This window comes from Triticum urartu, chromosome 2, assembly GCF_003073215.2.
Source record: "Triticum urartu cultivar G1812 chromosome 2, Tu2.1, whole genome shotgun sequence".
NCBI classification, from domain to species: Eukaryota; Viridiplantae; Streptophyta; class Magnoliopsida; order Poales; family Poaceae; genus Triticum; species Triticum urartu.
Genome location: NC_053023.1, coordinates 701,798,820 through 701,807,030, shown reverse-complemented (window position 1 = coordinate 701,807,030; position 8,211 = coordinate 701,798,820). Strand labels below are relative to the sequence as shown.

At 46.9% G+C, this 8,211-nt stretch overlaps 1 pseudogene; it reads left to right on the top strand.

Annotated features, from left to right (window-relative positions):
• Positions 1 to 1,454: 1,454 nt before the first annotated feature.
• On the top strand, positions 1,455 to 4,369 carry LOC125539893 (annotated as a pseudogene).
• Positions 4,370 to 8,211: the final 3,842 nt, after the last annotated feature.

Sequence of the window (8,211 nt, the reverse complement as noted above, 5' to 3'; positions counted from 1 at the left end):
ACTCGTTAGCTCGTTCGTTAAGCTTATTAAGCTTAACGAGCTGAAATCAATAATTGACTTTGTTTATTAAGAAGCGAGCCACGAGCTTGACGAGCCGAACTATGGAGCGCTCATTGACTCGTGAGCAACGAGTTTTTGGTCCAGCCCTACACGAAGGTGAACTGGAAGTGGCCCAAAAAACAGCCCGTTTGACCAGCTCTGGCCTCTGGGTCGCACGCGCGTATTGCGTGAATAAAAGACCAAGTAGGCAACTACCTAAACACCCCCTCCCCCCGACTTGTCCCCAAATCCCTAACGCTGCGTTTGGATGTCCGTATTGAGTCCTCTGAATCGGATTTGGTATTCGCTGGCCTCAATTCAGCTATTTGGGTGCGCACCGAAATGTTCGGGCTGTAATGGGCACAATACACGAGCGAAATCGCTCTCACCCGCGTAACCTACCCGCGATACAGACCTCCCTGGCTCCGATTTCGGTCGAATTGGCCATCTCCCGCAAAAGAAAACGTTTGGACACATAACCTCGCGCGAGACCTGGCTGGCTGTCTCCTTCCTCCGCGCGACCAAAAGCTTCAGGAGGCGGGCGGCGCGGCGGCGGCGGCGACGCAGGTATCCATCCCAACTCCCCGATCTCCTCCTCTCTCCGGCGGCAGCAGCGCCTTCAAGCCCCCTCGCCCGCCGCCCCTTACCTTCTTCCTGCAGCTCACTCTTCTCCATCCTTGCACCGCACGGCTGTCGCCGGATCTCTCTGGCCGACTTAGGCCTTCCATTCCGCCCATCTCCAGCGGCGTCAGGCCATCTCCTCCCATGCCTACAATAGCCCTCATGTCCTTCCCATCTATTCTGGACGTCGAAACCCTTGTCATTCGCCATCTTCTTGTTCCCTTTCCCTCGATGTCGTTCTTCCCCTTCCCTGGATCCCTTCTTCAGCTATAAATTCGAATTGGTGTTTATTTGGTTTTGCAAGCATTGGAAGAGGTATCAAGCTGCCATGTGCGCCATGGTGATGGAGTACCCCATGTGCTTGCTCCTCCAATGTATATGTTTCATTGCCGAGAGAAATGATTGGTGGCATTTAGAACTTCAACAGGACAAATCAACAACTCCTTCTGCACAACACCGTTACGTGGCTTCAGACCCAAAACGTCACAAAGAAAAGTTCAGTTGGACAAGAGAAACTTATATTGTTATATAATGCATTTCTAGAATATTTGTTAATTTTTATTGCTATATATCCATTCAATTATAGCCACACATGGGGGTACAAATTTGATGCATATAGAAGAAAGCACTATCCAATTCCATAGTTTGCCATCCAAACAAAATTTGGTATTGAAACATACTAAGATTCCATAAGCCAATTCAATGGGCATCCAAACAACCGAATCCGTATTCGTATGCATTACATTTTCCTGACTGAATTGGAATTAAAACCAATTCAATACAGAGGCCTTCAATACAGACATCCAAACGCAGCGTAACCCTAACCCGAAGATGGCGGCAGCTGAGGAGGGGAAAGCGATGGCGGCGGCTGAGGAGGGGAAAGCGATGGCGGCGGCTGAGGAGGGGAAAGCGGAGGGGAAGATGGCGGCTGCTGAGGAGGGGAAAGCGGAGGGGGCCTCCTATCCTGACCGCTCGACCCCCCCGATCCTCGAGGTCGCCCTCGGCAAGGATTTCGTCGACATTCCCTCCAACGCCGACGAGAGCCCCGCCTGGTTGCTACTCGTCGGCGTCATGAGCGGCGGCCTACGCTTCCACCGTTTTGGCGTGGCGAGATCTGGGCGGATCTCCGGTCGGAGCGACGACACGCTCCAGATCTTCCACGACCTCAAGAAGCCACAGGGTTGCAGCCGGAGCGCCCGCGCAGCCATGGCATCTGACGGCCGCTCGCTCTGCCTCTTGCAGCGGGTCGAGAAGGCGCAAACCGAGGCCCTTCAGCTTCAGCTTCCGGCTGAGGAGGAGCTGCCGGCCGAAGTACTGCTTCCCCCGTTGGATCCAAGCATGCGTGGCCGGTGCGTGCCCATCTCCGCCGATGGCCACATATGGGCGGTGTCCGCTAGCTTCTGTTCTGCCACCAGCTTCCGTCTCGTCCTGCAACGCCTGGTCATCCAAGAGGAAGAGGGCGTGGCGGGACAACATTGGGAGCAGGTCGGCGGCCCCTTCATCCAACATTGCAAAGTCGAGCTCTCCCACCCCATGTGGAGTCCTGACTTGCTCCAGGGCTACGCAGTGCTCCCTGGCCAGGGCCCTGACGGGGGCACGCTCATCCTGCTCTCCCTCAGAAACTGCCTTTTCTTCACCTTCAATTGCTCCGCCCCTAATTCAGGCTGGACCAAGGTAACCCACACCTCAAAGGACAAGTATTACGTCCCTATCCTTGGCCGTGGGGTGTATGCACAAGAAAGCAATGCTGTTTACATGGTTCGCAAAGATGTCATCTACGCATACAAGCTCAAGCTCGGGCATGAAGAGACAAGTCTGAAGCTGGATCCCCCTGTGAAGATTTTCTTTCCTTCTGTTACAAGAAGCATGGCGCATAGCTTCCTCACCCATCTCGGCCGCGGGGTCATGTGCTGTGTCTGGATCTGTGTGGGGCTCTCATGCTGGCGTGACCACCTACACGCCATTATCACCACCTTCCACCTTGGTCCTGAGCCTTCGGATCTCAAGCTCCTGCACTCCACCTCCCGCCAGGTTGACATGTTGTTGCCTATGAAACACCTTGATGAATTTGAATTCTGCTTTCTCCAGTAAGTCCACTGAATCCATGCATTCATTTTGACCATTAATCCATGCATTCTTTTTGGCCATCTTGCTTACAAATTAATCTTCTGTTCACTTATCTATCACTTAGAGAGTATAAGGGTGACAAGGCGCTGCCGCCTCAAGCCCATGAAGAGGGAGTACTGCTTCATTATCGTTGCAGGTCTTGATCCACAAGCTTGAGCTTGGCTTAGATATTTCATTTCAGGTTTCTTGTGCATGACATATTTTGCTTCTTGCATGCAGGCATCATTTCCCAGGAGGTCCTCCTTCTCCCTATGTGAAGCCACATATGGACAAACATCTCTTGTTTATTATCTGCCAAGCTGGTTCGCAATCATTTATCTATAAAACCAGTCTCATGGATCTGATTCCAAGGTTAGGAATAGCTCCTCCTCTCAAACCGCATTATATTGTACATGGAGATGATGATGGTCAGAGGCACTTTTTTGTCACTAGCTCAGAACTATGTGCCGTCTCATTCCTGAAAGATGGCATGCATGTGCTTAACCTGGACACCAGACGTCAGGATTTCGATCACCTTGCACGGCGGCCTGTTTCTCCATTTGATCCTTTTGTAATGGTTATCCAAGTTGGTTGCGCAACTCTTGCTCTTACTGAAACTCTCCACGTTTATCGTCAGTCGCACCTTATTCGCCCTACTGGATCGACCTCATGGGTGCGCTGCGTCGCAGATCGGTCTCACCTTCTTGACAGGAAGGTCAAGCTGTCCGGATATGTAGTAGTGGGTGATGATTCCTTTATAGTCTGTGATACTGTCACATGTTCTTGTCTTCGGTTTGACCTGAATGCCAAGCAGTGGCATGTTGTCATGCCTTGGGCTCCTTTGGGAGAATGCCTGCCAAGGGATATGTCCAGATACTCCTTCCTAAATGGCAGATGTGTATTTGTTGATGGTTTTATCTACACATGCTCACGAAATGGGCTTGCTGCTTATGAACTACTCTCTGAAAATCATTGTGTGTACCTCAAGGACCCAATCTTTTTCCCATTCTCATGGAAGAGTGAAGACTGGCAGAGTGAAAGAATGTGTTTGGATTATGCTGGAAAAGACGTCAGCTCAGGTGCCATCTTGTTTTGGGTGGTGCAAGGTGAATCTCTCTCTCTCTCTCTCTCTCTCTCTCTCATATGCATTTCATTGAAAAGATGCCAAGGCCTCTAATGCTCTTGTATATATATAGGTTTGCAAATTAAATCTCGCCCCCTCAAGAATCAGCTATGGATCACTGGCGTCCAGGTTAAGACTGAGAAAACATCCAGCAAGAGCATGAAACCGGTGGGAATTAAGCATGTGGTCTCTGCCACACGTCTGATTGATCAAGAGAAAACAATTGATCAGAAGGAAGTAATCAGTACCAGATGTTGTGCTGTCTCTTTCTGATGCCGTATTATGGCACCTTATTTTATGGTGTTCCAATTTGCCAGTTATTTTGCTCACAAGTCAACTTGTACTTTATTTTGGTAAACTCTCATTTGACCAGCTATTGACAAGTGAACTTGTTCTAAGTGAAGTTGTACGCATCTCTTGATTGCGACCGGATAGTACCAGAGATGTTGTGCTGTCTCTTTCTGATGCCCTATTATGCCACCTTTGTGGTGTTTGGAACGGCCAGTTATTTTACTCATAAGTCAACGTGTACTTTATTTTGGTAGACTCTCATTGGATCAGCTAGTGACAAGTGTATGCACCTCTTGGTTTTTCTGTGAATTCTGTGAACCAGCTAGTGGCAAGTGTATGCACCTCTTGGTTCTTCTGTGAATTCTGTGAACTTGTATGCACCTTGCTTGGAACTGTAAAGTTGAATTAGGGATGTGCATTGGGTTTATATGAAGTGATAAAATGGCCATTTATCACAAAGTTCAGCATTAATTATTGGGGCCACTACAATATAGACAACCTTTAATTCATTTAAGCAAATCAGGTGTTGTGTGGTGTTACATAACCTGAGGATATGTCACTTCTAACCTTTCTTTTTGATTTTTGATTTACATGTTTTGGCTAACCTTCTACCTTTCTTTTTGTTTTTGGGTTTACATGTTTTGTTTTGGCTCGCTTTGGCCCTTTTTTTTTTGCCTAAGGAGAGCTGTTTTTAGGATTGCTTCGCCAAGCCGTACTTATTGCACTTGTTTGATTCAAATCAAACAGTAATAAGATAAAAAAAGGCCCTCCCCCCGATCTCCTAACGAAGTAGGGCACATGTACCATCTTGATATGTGCCAAAGTCTTTTCTCCTTTTCTTTTGTGGGAACCTAAAATTACGGTTTTTTTCCTTTTCTTTTGTGGAACCTAAAATTACGTCTTCTCTTTTCTTTTGTGGAACCTAAAATTACGTTTTTTATTTTGGGGGACTTAAGAACAAAAAATTACCGTTCTTTTTTTTTGAAACCAGAAAAATTACCGTTCTTTTATTGGAACGCAGAATTCCAGTCTCCCCTACCTACGTTCCTGTTTATTCAGCGATATATGAGTGACCTGGACCTAATTCCCGTAGAACAATGTCTGAGCTCATGCTCCAGCTGGTGGTTGAAGATGGACTCATGTTGATGCTTAGGCTAACTTCCCTGGTTCGAGTCCTGGCATGGGCGAGGGGGTTGCTTAGAGATTTTCTCCTATAAAAATATGCCGTCAAAGGCTAGTCCTGGCCGGTCTCGTTTTTTTTAAGAATCATGTTGATGCAGCAATAAAAAGACATGGTGATAGGGGTGTTATCGCTGCTATTACTGGGGAGTATTTGGGTTCCTCTATATCACTAACTTTACGGATCCGGAGACCCTCGAAGCTATGGCCTATGGCGCATGCAGGCGCTGTCTCGATTGACTATGAAACGATTCAAGGCAATCACTCGGGATCATCAGGAATGATCATCAAATAAATTCAAGGCAATCACTCGGCATCATTAGGAATGATCATCAAAGAAATTCAGAGGAAGATGGAAGATTTTGAGTTTGTTTAGATCATTCACGAGAAAAGAGAGCGGATGTGTTGGCTATAGCAGGCACTACCTTAGGCGTAGGTGTCGGTGCTGAATCCGACAGATCTTGAGGTAGGGTCCTAAGCTAGGCGTCTTGTAGCGATAGTAACATGGACACATGATTTTATCCAAGTTCGAGATTGTATTCATATATTGGGGATAGTATAGTACAGATATCTACCATGATATCGTTGTAATGAATATAAGATGTCCTATTGACTAGCGTAGTCTCGGTTTATATAATGCATCGGAGGCCTAGGGTTTAGAAGAGTCCTCGTCTTGTGCGCTAAGTCTTGTGGAATCTTCTTTGTATACGTCATGGGCTGCCTGAAGTGGCCCATTCGCGAACCGTCATGGGGGTCCTCTTTCCGACCTACCTGGTTGGGAGACGACGTGGTGAGTACCCCATAGTCCAGGACTCCAACAGTAGCCCCTTGAACCGATCTTCTAGTTGGGGACGCTCCTCGGTTCTTCCGAACTGTTCTTTGTCTTCGGTCGTCGGTCTTGAAATCTGGTTCAACAAATCTTCTCATCTTTGATCTTCCGGATCGCTGATGTGTATTCGAAGAGTTCACACGTCGAGCATCCGAGGAGCCCCTTAAGTTCCCGACCTTTATCAATGCCTTGTTATTTTTATGCCACACCCCGGGTTTAAAGTTTTTCCCGTGCGACGGTGTCCTCTTGCAGCCGAGTTCCAAAGCAGGACCGCATCTGAGGTGTCTCTATGCAGCCGAGTTCCAACGCCGGTCTGCATCTGAGGTGTTATAGATTAACACAATTTGAAAAAGTTGAAGGGGTTCTAGCTTAATGCCTGAAAAGTCCTATGTGAAGCTGGCCACTAACATTTGAGCTTTATGCTGGTCTGCTTCCAAGGTGGTGCACCACCTCAGCCTTGGGCTCATTTTTTGCGGATATTTTTTCTGAGTGGTGTAGTTTATTCTCTCTCGAGATGTATAACCAGTAGCCCTCAAGATGTGTGACGGCCTAAAATTTGAGATGCACTTGAATGATAACATAAAACCGTTGATCTCGGTAGCCCCTGAGACTCAGGTCGATTCACGTAATGGTCTGAGGATCAAGTCCTTCCTCGGTAGTATACTTTTAGGAATGGAAACACGGTGCGCAATAGTTCTCGAGACTCAGACTGGGTGCGGCCGACCAACTAAAGTATCATAATCTCCTCGGAAACCATTTTGCACTTTGATTTTTAATTGAATCGTCAATGCAGTAGCCCCCGAGCCATATGTCGGGTGGCAACACCTGATCAAGGGATTGATGTACCCCTTTAATGGCTTTTAGTTGAGAAGCGCGAAACCCAGTAGCCTTCGAGCCTTAATTTGGGCACGGGTGGCCGAATTAAGGGTCGACATGCGTTTGACACAAGATTTTGTTACATTTAACACATACTTTTTGGCAAGAGAATAAAGATCTCTTAAATAAGCTAGAGCTAATCAAAGCCAAGCTTGCCGAGTCGCAGAAAGAAGTGCCCAATGTCAAGAAATTCACCCAAGAGGCACATGGCAAGTTTAATACTTGACCTATGCTACCAATATGATGATTACCTATGCTCGAGAAGCGTGGACCATGGCTAAGAAGCACTATCGTCTATTGAAGACCGAAGTGCTTGCAAGGTCAGCCCCAAGGGTACTAATGGAAAGGAAATTAAGGCCAACAAGAATTATGTGAACATCATGCCTGCTGCTCGGCTAACCGAACATGATTTTCTCCTCGATACCCTTATAGATGGCCTTGAATAAATTTTGTAAACAGTTAATGCTGAATGATGACTTTATGTATCTATGTACTTTTGTCATTTTGAACGCTCATATCCGCAGATTTTATACTCCTTTAACCAGCCATCGGCTTCTACTTCCTCGTCCAGAGGACAAGGAGTATACCCAACGTCAGCCTGAGTCCTCGGGCAGCGCTTGTAGGGAACAAGGCAATCCGGCCATAAGGTCACAAAAAAAATATCCTTGCAGAGAGTTATGTTATATTGCTATTTAACACAAGTCACATCTTCAGTGAAAAATAGTTCCTCCAACAGTTCCTTTTCCTAGGGTGTCATGTTAATCACGACGAATTAGCCGATATCCCAATATACTTGCTCGAAGCCTTGACTCCAGAATATCCTCTGTGTAATAGGTACACTCTATCCCCTACGTCTAGCGCCCTTTAAAAAGGCCTTAATTTTCACTTCCTATGTTGCCGGCCAATTATATTCTTGTGACCGCCTGCTTTCGGCTTCACCGATTTGAGCTACTTGCCAGGTTGACCCAAAAGTAATAATCGCAGAGGTGCTCTCTTTACCCCTTAGACAAATTCGTTGGAAACGTAAGCAGTAAGCACATGAGTGAGGCAACCTAGCTTGGCAAAAAATCTCAAGTCAAATTGATGCATAACGTGGCTTTTATAACAATTTGTGGGAAGACATCGCTCATATATCAAATACAAATGA